This window comes from Nipponia nippon, unplaced genomic scaffold (genome assembly GCF_047370975.1).
Source record: "Nipponia nippon isolate SJK-2023a ecotype South Korea unplaced genomic scaffold, ASM4737097v1 scaffold_5, whole genome shotgun sequence".
In the NCBI taxonomy this organism is placed as follows: domain Eukaryota; kingdom Metazoa; phylum Chordata; class Aves; order Pelecaniformes; family Threskiornithidae; genus Nipponia; species Nipponia nippon.
The window spans coordinates 47161846-47176043 of record NW_028262369.1 but is presented as its reverse complement, the minus strand read 5'-3'; the positions used below and the strand labels follow the sequence as shown (position 1 = coordinate 47176043).

The 14198-nt window shown below is 37.7% G+C and overlaps 1 long non-coding RNA gene across 2 annotated transcripts in view; it reads left to right on the top strand.

The window, feature by feature from the left end:
* LOC148052176 (uncharacterized) overlaps window positions 1-13872 on the top strand; it is a 101551-nt gene extending 87679 nt beyond the window's left edge. Inside the window, exons 3-6 of one of the 2 annotated variants that reach the window (XR_015698971.1) lie at window positions 8813-8942; window positions 10274-10336; window positions 11688-11802; window positions 12897-13872. This is a non-coding gene — a long non-coding RNA (uncharacterized LOC148052176). The remainder of the gene's footprint in view (window positions 1-8812; window positions 8943-10273; window positions 10337-11687; window positions 11803-12896) is intronic. The other variant, XR_015698972.1, reaches the window with a different exon arrangement.
* Window positions 13873-14198: the final 326 nt, after the last annotated feature.

The following is a 14198-nucleotide window of genomic DNA, read 5'->3' as shown; positions in this document are numbered from 1 at the left end:
AGAAATTAGGTGTTTAAGTGGTATGCCTTTGACTGAGATGGCTAGAAATTGCTTCATATATTGGCTGGTTTATAGAGAAGACAAACTCAGATTTCCAAAGGATTCCAAGAGATTAGGAATCCATCTTCCATTTGCAGCTCTTTTATACTTCTTTTGAAAACTAGGTCAAAGTGCTTGCTGTTTTTACTATCATTTAAAGGGGATTTACTTCAATATTCATCCTAGCTAGCTTTGGAGAAATTTCATTCTCCTCACTGCAGCAGTTATTCAGATTTATGGCTTCTCAAATCTTTGGCTGTTGTCTTTATATCACTGATTGTAAAAAGATTGAGGATGGTGATATGCAATGATTCTATCAAAAATGTAGAGCTCTACAAAAGGGCAGGCTTAGTCTAATTGTGGGGTTTCTTGAGACATTGGTATGGTGAATAGTTTGCTGGTGAACAACGGATGGAACACTTAGCACTCTCCTGTTAATGCATAGCCATTATTCTAGCGACTGGTCCAAGTTACTTGGCCAAGATTATGAACAAAGGTATTCTTATACTTTTCTCATCTAGATTTGCTGTTCTTCCTATAGAAGTCCAGCAGAGCTGCTGGAGGAAAAAAAATATTGATTTCCCTTATTATGCCTGAGATCATAGGGTGGGTGGGTATTACCTAAACCAGAATCAAATGGTAGTGTCAAATGTTGCAGGGAAAGCTCTGATTATTGTCCCAAATGGAGCTCAAAAGTACAAGATGTTTAATGAAGTCCTTGTATCGTTTCCTGTTCAATTTGAAAGAATTTTGGTGTATTCAGGCCTAAGCATTTGAATATGTGGACGTTTAAATAATATTTGATACTTAACGACTTCACACATTTTTGAGAATTAGCTATTTGGTAAATGGGCCTTGGGTATCTTTGGAAAATCTCTACATTTGAACACTGAAGGTCTGTGGATGGATTCTTTAGCATCTAGGATGATGTTAAAATGTTAGTTCTTGCAGTTCCATTGTTAAATCTGTTTGAAATATGAGTAGAGGTACTATTCGTAACCAGGCCAACTATTTTGAAGGTTTTATACTGTAAAGTAGGGTCACGTCTTATTCCTCTGCATTTTATGACTTTTTATGACATTTTATGGCTGATAAATACAATTTTCCATTTTCTACAACAAGTAATCATTATGGTTTTAATTTTGCGTCAACCAGTTGAGCTTTACATGATGGGGTTTTTTTGTTACAACTGGCTATGGTATAGAACAGTTTGTTTCAATTATATTAGCAACATTCTGACTATTTTTCACCCATGTGGGTAATTGCAAATACTTTCACTACATATAAAATATAGTTGACTTTGTCTAGTAGCTGTTAGATATAAAAAAGCGTTGATAGAATTCTTAATTTCTTGATGTTTAAAAATTTTGCAAAAAGAAGGGAACAGTTCAGTGTAAAAGTACAAAATTTCACCTGCTTGCTCAACTACTTTGCGTACCTGTTGCATTTGTTAATTTAATGGAAATGGTAGTTGTATGGTGCCTGTAATCTAATCTGATTGATTTGAATCTAATTGATTCTGCAGTAAAAAAGCAGTTAGCTGAGGGAAGTGATCTTCTTATCAATATAAATGAATGTCTAAAGGGAGGGTGTGAAGAAGATGGACCCAGGCTCTTTTCAGTGGTGTCCAGTAACAGTTTTTGCCCCCCTAATACAGCAAAGACATGGATAAACTGGCATGAGTTCAGTAGAGGGCCACCAAAATGGTCAGGGGCAGAAGCAGAGGCCCTGTGATGAGAAGATGAGGGAACAGGGCTTGTTCAGGCTGGAGAAGAGATGATTTTCTCCTAATGGCAGCCCCCTGGTACCTACAGGAGTACCAGCAATGCAGCCTAACAGGGTTTAGTTTACTCTGTTGCAAACAAATTTTCAGATGTCTCGGTATGCTTACAAGAGTTAAATTTAGTGCTCTCTAGTAGTCTTTTATTTTGAAGCCACAGCTGAGAAGCCAACTGGTTTTGGCAGAGCCAACCATTACCTTCTATTTGAGCCTTATTTTTAAAAAATGCTTGAATGTCTGTTCTGTTAAAGAGGGGAATGAAAGTAATCAGCACTGAGTTTCAAACACAATCCTTTGTGTAGTCTATTTAAGCACCACTTATTCCCTGATGTCTTGTTTGTTTACAAAGTAGCTTGGATGAAAATGGCGTTCCAAAAGCAATGGTTTATTGTGAATACAAGGGTAAAATTGTGCTTCTCTCTTGGAACTAAGGATGGTTTCAATATGCAGGTTTGACACATGCTCTTGGAGACTATTTTTTATGGTGAATGATCCCCACATGTCACAGATTTTAGCCTTATGGACTAGCTGCACACAGAGACCTTGTCAGGCAGATGAACACAAGGCCAACAGATGGACTGGAAAAGGATATTCTGAGTTACGCTGTATCTTTTGACTATTGCATTAGTCAGTCATCTTCACAGATTAAATTTTTTATTTGAAAGGCACTTCAAGAACTAATTAATTGTAATATTTTTAGAGTAATTTTAAAATACTGTAAGATTTGTATGTAATTGCTCCACTACGCTATTTTTTAAAACTGCGTAATTTTCTATTTCTGTGATCTATGTCGCAGCAGAATTCTGTAGTTAGTAAACTTGCATAATTAGCTGAACACTTCAAAATTTTGGTAGATGAAATTTGGTTTCATTACCTTCTGTTTTGTATAGGGCAAATGGACTTTTGCCTAGAGTAAGGGAATAAGTTTAAAGGCATAGAAGATTAAAATTTTATAAGAGTTTCTGCCCACCAGGGTTGATGAATCAGACTGACTTCAAAGAGAAATGAGGTTTTTGTGTCATCTGCTGTTTTCAGTTTTTCTTATGTTTAAAGGGGTGGGAGCTTTCATGTATCTCTCTTGTATGCTGCATCTGATCCAAAGCTGATCAAAGTCTTTTCGCTAATTTCAGTAGGTCTTTAGTAGACGTTAATATCAGTTTTACTAATTGCTAGAAGAGAAAGACAGGATTTTCAGCCACCTAAAAAGTGCATAGCTTCCATCAAGGTCTTAGGGAAATCAACACTGAAATATGTAGCTATGTATCAGTTCCATTAATAGTCAGTGGAGTGAATTACTTCCAAAGGAATATATTTACAATATGACTAAATGAATTGTGTGCTTTTTTTAACCTGTGTCGCCCAAGGCCACGTTGTATCTCAATAGTTAACCGTACAACTGAAGAGTGTCTTCAGTAAATGCACAAACTTCCTGGAGAAAAATCAAGTTTTTAAACTTTTAACAATGTATAAACTCTTTTTCTTGCACAAAGTATGCCATTTTGTTTCTTTGCTGACTGTCTGAGTCCACACATGACATGATTTTTAGGTTAGCTTATGACAAATGACTGCATGAACCACAGAAAGTAGAGAGGGCAAGATATAAAGCTCAGGTATATAAAAGCTTGTCATCATGGTAGAAATGAAGTCTTGCAGTTGAAAAGCCAACTATGACTCCCTCCAGCACAAGTGACCCCTCCAGCCTGTCTATACTTGTTGTAAGATTAGTCTTTATTTTGCTCAGGGGACAGACACGATGTGTGTGTTCCAACAGCTGCTCCTGTAAGCGGCACAAGGCATTACAAGAGGAGGAAAGAGGAAAGGCTTTTCTTTGTAGCAAACTGATTAAAAGCTTAAGCTAGAAAAGATCAGTTATTAAAAAATAATTTGGTGAACATTGGTATTAAAGGAAAAATAATATATCAATATACTTTTGTAAATAACATGTTTTAACCACTTTGAAATACGTGTGGCTATTACTTTCTGCTGCAGACTGAATTTACTACATAACCCATTAATGTCCTTTAACTGTAACTGATTATTCAGGACCTCTGTGGCCTCTGTCCAAAGTGATAATAAGTATGCTATCTGTGATAGTAATTTGTGTGATGTATACATATGTGACCAGAGAACTTGGAAGGGTAATAGAAAGTGTTGCTTTTGCATAGATTCAAAAATATGTATTTGACGGCAGGGTGACTTTCTGTCGCTGTCAAGTTGAAATGAAGTCAAGCCTGATGTCTGAATGACTCTCTGCTCTGTTAACACTTCCCTGAGGTACTGCAACCTGTTCTGGGTTGAAATTTGGATTAGTTCACAGATGGCTCTAATAGTTGCATGTTAATAATTCCTGGACCTAGGTCTGAACAGGAAGGTTCAGATAGAATAGAGATTGTGATTTGAAATAGGTAGATGGAAGTGCTCTCGAAAGACACCTACAGAATATTTTTCATGGATTGAATTACTTATGTCTGTTTCTCTGGATGCTAAATTTGTTCTCTCATAAGAGGTGAGTGTATTTCCTTTCACTTAAAAATATCAAGCTGTCACAGCATTTTAAGAGTTGTGTGTAAATACACTATACATCATGTACAGGTGAAAAATCAAAGTAGAATACAAAAGAAAGTTGTAGTCAGCAGGGACATGGAAGTGAAAAATATTATAATGTATTTAGGGAAATAAATTTTTGTTTGGGTTTTGTTTTTCTTTTTAAAAAAACAGGACTGTTGCAATTAGTCACACAGTCAGTGTGAAAGCCTGTGGAGTAATAAGGCCAAGTAACCTGACTTTTCTTTTTCTGTTAGATCACTAAAATTCGTCATGTGCGTGAAAAAATGAATCAGAAATGATCAAAACAATGCTGATGTAACCATACTGTTCATAAAATCAGGCTACTTTCATTACTGTTCACATCAGAACAAGACTGTGGATGGAGAAGTTTGGGCATTTTTAACAGTTTGAAATATGTGTTTTGGATTCTTTTGCTTGATTGCAAATCAGAAAGTTCATTCTAATACACTACCTGCACTGGAAATCTGATTCTTTCAAGTAGTTGCAGACCAGGTACTGTTAGCCCAGTTTTACTGTTTTTATACAACTACATTAAGCAAGCATATATTACTATTTCACTTCCTACCCTAAATCAAACAGACTTATGATCCATCTAGTTATAAGAGAAAACATGCAATGTTTCACAAATAGGTCTTCATGCTACACCATTTTAGCCTTAACCATAACAATGTGTCCAAAACCTGTATCAAAAATAAATAAAGGCAGTGATTGTTGTAGCCCTCTGCAGTCCTGTGGTCCATGCAGGATCACCAAAAAAAGAATTTTTCTCCTCCTTGAATTCTTAACCTTTTCAAAATAAGGCATATCCATAAAATTAAACTTAAGCAGGCAAATGACATATACTAAGCTTTCCAAAGGCTGCTTTGCTCTCAAGTGATTGTGATCACCTTCTGTGAATTGTACTCAAAAATGAGCTTTAATCTCTTCTTGTTTGTTTCCCATCTTCCTGGGGCTACAATGGAATAGGAATCATGTGCATAAGCTTAAAGTCATGACTGTCCTGTATCTGCTACAGTGCAGTGGGATGGTACCCTCCTTCTGAAGCACAACACTCAATCTCTGGAGCAGAGATATTTGCATTGTTGTGTGCTGCTTCTCTGCTTCTCCAGCCTCTTATCTTTCCAGACAGCCATAGCCTCATATTTGATCAACCTGATAATTTCTATGTTGATAACTTCCGTATCTTGTGGATTCATCCACCTGCAAGTATTTCCACAGTACAACACCCCATTTTTCCTTCTTTTTGAGGATACTGCTACTATTGAGTTATATTCTAACCAGATTAAAGCCAAACTGGTTAGACTCTACATGTTTTCCACATCTGGAAGTATTTCCCTTTTCTGGTGTAACATCAGTGCAGTGGGCTGTTGGTGAAAGTTACTACAGCCCTTTTTTTCTCTTATATTTAGCAGATCTAGTTCCTGAAGATAACCATAATAGAAATTACTCTTTTAGGCAAATCTTTCATTGTTTACCCCCAATCCAGTGCCTACACCTACCTTCTTGGAGAACTGCAATTCATTTGAAAGTGGTAACATTTTTGTTGGCACTCTCTTAAGGGGCTTCTAAGTGAACACATCATCTGTGGCATCACTGAACAGGTCTAAGAAGATCCGTATCTTCTTTCCACACAGGCTTCTGTGTTCTGCCACTACCTAACACTGCATGTCTTTGTCAGAAGAATTTGAAACTCAGCAGAATTCCTGTGTACTTACTACTAACTGACTGGTTCCAAGAGCAGTCTGAAGCAATGGGAGCTCCTGTTTCCATCTGCTACACTGCCATACATAAGCACATGCATAGCCCACCTCTATGGCCCTTTAGATTTTTTTGGTTGTTTTTCTGCTTCATTTATGGATGGTCAGTGTAATTCTTGTGATTATTCCTTGTGCTAGGATTAGTGGACAAAAGCCTTGGTTTAATCCTGGCATATAAAAACAAACAAACCAAAAAAACCTTATCTATCCAGCTTATAGAACTGAAGTACATGGGACTGACTGTTGAGCACTGTCTCTTGGTGGTCTAGTTTCACCCCTATAGAAGCTATTAGAAAAGTGCCTGTGGATGCCTGTGAGCTTCAGGTCTGGCCCTGCCAGTAAAACTTCCCTTTTTCACAGGAAATTATTGTTTAACATGACCTATACCATTTCAGTTGTTGATTTTCTAGCAGCAGCAATTGCAACAGATATTTTTATCATATGAGTTGACAAAATTTGGATTAGGCTGGAAACATTTACAGCCAACATTATTGACACTAATAAAAAATGCAGCTGCTCAGTACCTGAAAATCCTGGATTATGGTATTTAGTGCCTAGCTTTTATTGTCTGGCTCTGGAAACAGAATGTTATGGGATCACAATCCCATGAAACTATCAAGTTATAGAAAGAATCAGGGTTAGTCCTAGAGTCTTCAAAGTCATTTGTCTAGTTTATGAACTCCTGCTTTTCCCATTACTGAGTTGCCCACTTGTGGCTGGAAGTCTGAATGTTACAGAGTAGCTGAGGACTTTAGCTGGAAGTAGTTAGTGCGGGTGCCACCTGTAACATCCCAGAGGATGCTATGTGTGTCTGTCTGTCCCGTCCCCTCCCTGGCCCAAAGCTGAACCCAGGAGCCTTTCCAAAAATTACTACAGTTATGGTGATGATTTTTATACTTTTTAGTGAGACTGAAATTGTGTGTCTGATCTTGAAAAAGTGACAGACTTATCCCTTCACTAAGATGAAAAAAATGAAAACATTTTTCTAGTGAAAAACTCAGCTTTCTTCTCAGGCAAAATAGGAATGTTTTGCCTGCAGTGTTTTGTTGCATGTTGAGCAAACAGCATTTGATTATATTGTCTAACCAGACAGCAACAAAACATTTCTACACATTTCCTGGCCTCAAGAAGAAAAATAATCTGTCTTTAAAATCTTCTTTTAGCCTAATGCTGCTTCTCTCGTGCTCAGAATTCCTAATCTTCATCATTGTAATTAGAGAGAAAATTGTTTTGGTGAGAATGAGACAGGCACAGAAGACTCAGTGTCTGCACATACAGTACCTGCTACGCGATCCGCTGAGTGTTGCATGATCACTTGGTGGAACAGTAAGATTAAAGGAAAGTGGATCCTCAATGACATTTTAGAAGTACTGTGTGAGTGAGGTGGGGGTCAGCCTCTTCTCCCAAGTACCAAGCGATAGGACTAGAGGAAATGGCCTCAAGTTGCGCCAGGACAGGTTTAGCTTGGGCATTAGGAAAACCTTCTTCACCGAAAGGGTAATCAGGCACTGGAACAGGCTGCCCAGGGAAGTGGTTGAGTCTCCATCCCTGGAGGTATTTAAAAGACGGGTAGATGGGGTGCTTAGGGACACGGTTTAGTGGTGGACTTGGCAGTGCTGGGTTAATGGTTGGACTTGATGATCTTAAAGGTCTTTTCCAACCTTAATGGTTCTATGATTTTTCACATTTTCACCCCAAGCTTAGTTCTACTAAGCCCATTTGTGGTCCCTTAGTATCTGACAATATTGATCTCCTGTTTCAAAAATGAATTAAGAGGTAAACAACTACAAGGAATGCTTTTATGTCTTCTGCTTATTGGAAAACAATTCACTGAATAGAAATTAGACTTCTGTTACAGTCGTGCCACAGGACTGTGTACCACAGCCAACGTGGCAATCTGCAGTTGTGCTTACTGTTTCCCAGCGCTCCCATACTTGGCCTTAGTCTGATATTCCCCCTATGCTAATTAGCTAGAGGGATTTTTTTCAAGAGGTCAGCTAACATCTTCTTCCATGCTTCCTTTCCTGAGCATTACCTGTACATGCATGTAAGTCTTCTATGGTTTCTTAATGTTGCTTAGATAATTTCATCACATACCAGAGCAAGAATGAGTATATTTCCTTAAGAAAGATAATAGCAATAATGATAACTTACTTTTGTCACAATCCATGATAAAGTTCAACAATTGTTTTTCCAATGTTTTGTTCACGAACAATATACTTTTTAATGATGTGAAGAAGACTTAGGGATAATTTAAAACTTTTGGAGCTGTGACAGTGCTGGCACCCACTCAGTGTATAGCTGAGATTCCCTAGGCACTATTTGTTTCAAATTCAGTAAATGCCAATGTCTTTGCAATCCACAATCAAAGTCAGTCTTGCCTAGCTCCTTCTGTCTTATTAGACTGAAATATTATAAGAATACTTAGGGTAACAAATAATTTAGAAACAGCATTTTCTGGGTTTCACATTGAATAGGCATCTTTAGTTACCTATATCAAAACAGCTGATAGTAACTTTTAGAACAGACTCAAACTAAGGTCTTTTTTATTCACTTTTCTCTAATAATATATGAACTGCATTATGATGTATCAACCACATGACATTCTTACTTGATCTTCACAAAGTTTTATCGTTGTCATAATTAGTTTTAAAATCTGTCTTTCTAGTTCTAAACGGATATTTTAAGTGCCAAAACTACTTCAACTGAAACTATCAGGATCACTTCTTCACATCTGTGACCTTGTCCTCTTGAGATTTTTCTTAATCATTTTCCTCTTCCATCAGGCAGTCAAATGCGTAAGTATCTGGTTTTGTATATTTCATCAATACATCGTTCTCCCAAGTGATTGCTGGCTTTCAGAATAGATGGAAATACTAAAAGCTGAATACTCAGAGAGACAGACAGTGTTTAGTCTTTGCAACAGCCTTTCCTCAAACACTTTAGTGGTTCTGTTGAGAACACTTTTCATTTGCTCTTTGTGTGAACTGAATCTTGGGAATTTTACCACATTTAATATTAATTGATGTTAGAGCATTTTGTTAGCAGTACTGTAGTTACAGATGAGTTTTAATTTCTGAGTTTGGTGCCAGCTGTGTTCTGGAAAATTTACCTTGTAAATGGAATTTCTTTCTGTTCATTTTCAGGGTAGAAGTAGAATATTTTTTTTTTTTATGTTTCTTTTTATTTATTGTTGTGTCCTTGAGAAGAAAAGCTGTGTGTACAATAGACATGACCTTGTCTTTGTACTCTGATAATAGGAAACCTTATTTAAAACTGGTCATGATCTTTGTTCTCTGGAGATTAGAATCTTTCAGATGCATGAAGTTCATTTTGGAGTAATTAAGTTAATAAGGATTTTTCTGAGCATATGGTGGAATTGTCTTTTTTGAGTTGTGCTCCCGACTGTGAACTCTTCCTGGCTGCAGATTTACAGCAGGGAGAGGAATGGTATCACTATTGCTTATGGTATAGCACCTGACTCCGTTGTAACTGAGTGGTGCAGACAGGTAGATGAGGGGTCCCTGCATAAGAGAGGGTGTGATTTAATGGGCAAGGAGAGGGAGAAGAAACAAAACAGTGAAGAGACTTGCTTGAGAGTTACACTGCAGATTGATAACAAAAATGGGAACTCATCTTACCCCTCGTGACTCTAACTCACTCTTTACCTAGAAAATGCCATTGGCTGTCAAGTTCAGAGCACAAGCCTCCTCCTAGGGGTGTGGGCCACCTTTGATATGGCACAGTTCTGCAGCCTTGAGGATCCTCGGCAGGGACCTGCCCCTTCTTTGCCAGGGGCTGCTTTTAAGCTCTGATTCTTGCTCTTGGTCTCTACCTGAGCTATGCTGCAGGTATGCCTGTGCCCAGTCTTGTACCTCCCTGATTCTGATGCTAATTCTGACCCAGACCTGCCCCATCACTACAGATGTGCCTGAGAGTCAGAGTTGGCAGAACCTGGTAACTATCATGGGACCTGCCCTGTATGCCTTGCTTGGGTCCTGTGGGACTGCACCTTTGTTGCTGAGGGCACAGCCCTGCCTGCCTTGCTGTGACTTTGGGCTCCCACCTCACTTTGCCTTATAAAACAGCCTGCCCTTGCTGCTCCTTGAAATTGTCTTCCTTTTTCTAGATGGTTGTATATAAGGTGCAAAAACAGCAAAACAAAAATATCCTGCTGGAGGCAACTTCAAATGTATGTACTGCAAAGTATATTTTTCTTTCTCTGTTTGGATGTTAGCTTATGTTGCGATGCAGAGAAATTTTAAATTTCAGTCATCTTCGTTTATCATCTTCTTGCATTCTTTTACTGGTCCTGCTTTTTCTTTAAGGTAGATGCTGTCTCTGTGTCTGTCTCTTCACTGCCAGCCTCATCGCTGTTTCATGCGGGACAGCATTTGATCAGAATGAAAAAACAGAATGAGATTTTAAAGGGAAATTAAAGGTTTATCCCTTAATAGATCACTTTCTGGTATTGCTATTTTAACAGCATTGTGCAATGTAATTGACGATCAAGAGACTGTTAAACAAGATCAGATTTTGGTTAGACTGTATTTGCATGCCTATGGTTTACGATCCCTATGTTACAGAGTGGAAGCAGTCATAGAGTTGGAAGTGAAGAGGGAGCGCATAATTTTGTAGTATCAGATAAGCATAGTATCCTTATATTTAGTTGCTCGACTAAGTCCTTTTAAAATCTTGTTTGAATTTCGGATTTTGTGCTAGTAAGAAAAGCAGTATCTAATTTGGAAAACAAAAGGTGGTTGAAGAGAGCTTCCTCTGCAAAGAAACTGGGGCACTCTGATCTGCATGCACTAGTTTTTCTACATGAGAAATGTATAAAGGATTTTTCACTTTCTGAACTGTCAGCTAGATCCACACTGAAACATTTTGGCAGTCGCTTCCTGTATCGTTCGTCATATGTCTCCTTGATGATTTCTCACTCTATGGAGGAAGGGGTGAGTGAGGAGGAACTAACAAATGTTAATTTAAAAAAAAAAAAAAAATTCTCAGGGTATGTCATTTAGAAATGTCATGCACACCTTGCAAAGAGTATGTTATCTTTTAAGTAAGGATCCTGCAAGGCAGTGTGGGTGGCAGTGGAGATACTGCCACTGCTACATAAGTGAACTTGCAAGGCAGAATCTGTATTGATTGTAATCATTCTCATTAAAAAATAAAAATAAAAAAAAGCTTTTCAGACTGAGCGTGATTATCAGAAATGCCAGTTTGTTGATGCTTCTGAGCAGATTGCTCTGGAGCATAAATACACAGTGGAAAGCTGCCAGGAAAGGACATCACTAAAGTGGTTAAGTTGGCAAAGCTGTTCTTATGCCACCTACTCCCCTATGAAACCCTGACAGGGAAACCAGAGTGTATTTGCAGAGAGGTTTCTGTTAGCATAGACTTTTACGTTATGCTCTAAATAGTGTTAGTCAATGATGCAGTTTCTGAAAGACCAGCTAGGATTGAATGATTTGTGGAGTTTCGTACAGGATCTCATCTTTATTTCCATTTAATTAAAGAATCATTTCCATTTTTTACAGACTAATGCAGTTATCAAGCGATTCTCACGGAATGGGTCAGAACCACTTAAAACTTCTGGCTTCTGCTTTGTGTGCTGCTGTCAGGCATGAGAAGAGCCCTGAATCCTTCTGCAAGGTGATAAATTGTTATTTAGGGTGTATATAAAATAATCCTCAAGTATGGTAGATTTAATCCATGGTGGTTAGAATGAGTTGAAAAAAAAATTTTTTTCAAAAATAACTGTCTTAAAATACAAAGGGCTGAGCACTTAATTATCTTACTAGACATGCAGGAATAGACTTGAGTTGACTTCCATGGACTTCATACAGAAAGCTCAGGTTCCATTTGTTTACAGCTAGTGCTAGATTTGCGTACCTGAATACAGGTTTCTTTTTTATAAAAACATTTTAAAGCAATGAGGCCTTGAATATTGCTTTTCTTTTGTAAAGTAAGCAAACACTTAGTGAAGGAAATTAGAGTTTCTTTGACAAGCTTGTAAAACTATACTATAGTATAGTAAGCCATAATTCTCTGACCCTTTTTCTGATAAGATTTTATCAGAATATTTTTCACAGTTGGTAGAGGAGAACTGTGAGGTCACTTTTAACGGTGTTCCTTTTTTAACATTCCTGTGACCTACACAGATTTCTCCACCTAATCTCTATTTCCTGATTTTTTGGTCAAGTATTGTGCAGTCTTTAAAAACTTGAGTTTTCTTTAAAAGTACTGTCCCTTATAATTCAAGTTAAATGAGCTTCTCTGCAGAACCCCTAGGACTGAAACGTTGTATCCCTATGGAACAGTGTAATATTATAAATATAAGGGTGTCTTCCCCCCGCCCCCCCCCCCCCGCAGTGATCGTATACTCTGCAATTTGAGGTACCCTCTGCTTTTCACTTTTTCTCACTGCATTGTATCTTTATATATGATACCTTAATACATTAATGAGTGAAAGACTGAGGAATACATCCCAAAATAAGAAACTGTTGGCCTGCTGCCTCAGCCTCTAAATAGGTTGTCCAGAAGGTACAAATAGTATCACAAAAGCATATCTCGGCAGGTATGAACTCTGTTACTCTTCCATTCACTGCAGTTATGATTTTCATCAGCTGAAGACTTTTTCTGAAATGTTCAGGATAAGCTAGATTCCTTCTAAAGAGATAAAAAAGAATCTAATAGACACAAAACTAATTCATTAGCTGAGATTATTTTTGTTTATATTTCTGCAGAGAATTTTCAACTGGTATGAAGCTGACACAGCAGAGAGCTAGTTCAAGATGCATCAAAGTTTTTCATAGGTGTGTATGCTGGAAAACAAAAATAAATGCAGCAGCGCAATTGAAAGGCTTCTCTGTCTCCAAAATATCTTCGAACAGTGCTTAAAGATCTTTTCAAAATGAAGAATATCTAGATTTTATAGTAATGCTTTCAATCTGCTCATCTTAAGCTGATTTCCAGAGATATGTAAAACTTATATTTTTCCCTACATGATATCAGAACTGCAGAGGTCAAATTAACTTTTCATGCTCTATGGAGAGCCAGAGAGAGAAGTAGAAAAAGAAACTTCTGAGTTCCAATCTTATGCTTTCTGAAAACATGCATCCTATTAGATAAAAGCAGAGCAATGTGTTTTCTGCACTGGCTGAGCTTGTGCTATTTTATAGTTGTTTTAAAAGTCTTTGTAATGCCTTTTAAGGGGACTCTCCAGCTTCTCTGGGTCTGTATTGCAGTATCTTCCCAGCATATCTCTTCTTGTATTGTACTAATATTCAGCCCCACTGAACTCCAAGGAGGCTGTACAACAGGGGAAACCCCCACATTTTTAATGGAATCGAATTAGTTCTGTAAAATGGTGGTGACTTACCAATCTACCTATCTATGTTTTGAAGTAACGTCGGGTTTACTGAAACAATGTCATTGTCCTAGCAATGCCTATATTTTGTTTCCTCTGTTTGACAGTGGCCTTGGAGCCATTTATTGGAAGCGTTGTTATTACTGTAATGAACAAGATAATATTGTACTTAGACTGAAATACTGGAAAGTCAGAGTTGGATAATAAGTTGCAAAAACCAGTATGAAAGTCTTATATTACAAAGTGAGGAACGAGTAGCTTCAGTCCTGCTTTTGTCTAACTGGTGGTTAGACAAAAGCATAAATCTGAGCTGCAGTCTTACTATATGTCACTGGTTTAACAAATACCTCCCTTTGTCACGCATCCTGTCAAGATAATAAAGATTTAAGCTCCAAGAATGTTCTCTCTGTGTATGAGAAACAAATTTAACAGGACTGCGATTTCCATTCTTTCAAGACATTCTGCCTAGCAGTTCAGTATGGATCTTTAGGGATTATATTATTTCAAGTGTAGTTTTACTCAGCACCTCTGAGACCAACTGCTGTGAAATCAAGTACCTGTTCGAAGAAATCTGTCTCCTAATCACATTTTTCTTGCCTCTGTTAACTTTACAGTTCTTGCATTGAAGAAAAATCTTCATCCACTGTGAAGCCATATTGTGCAGCTGGCATAGGCTTGC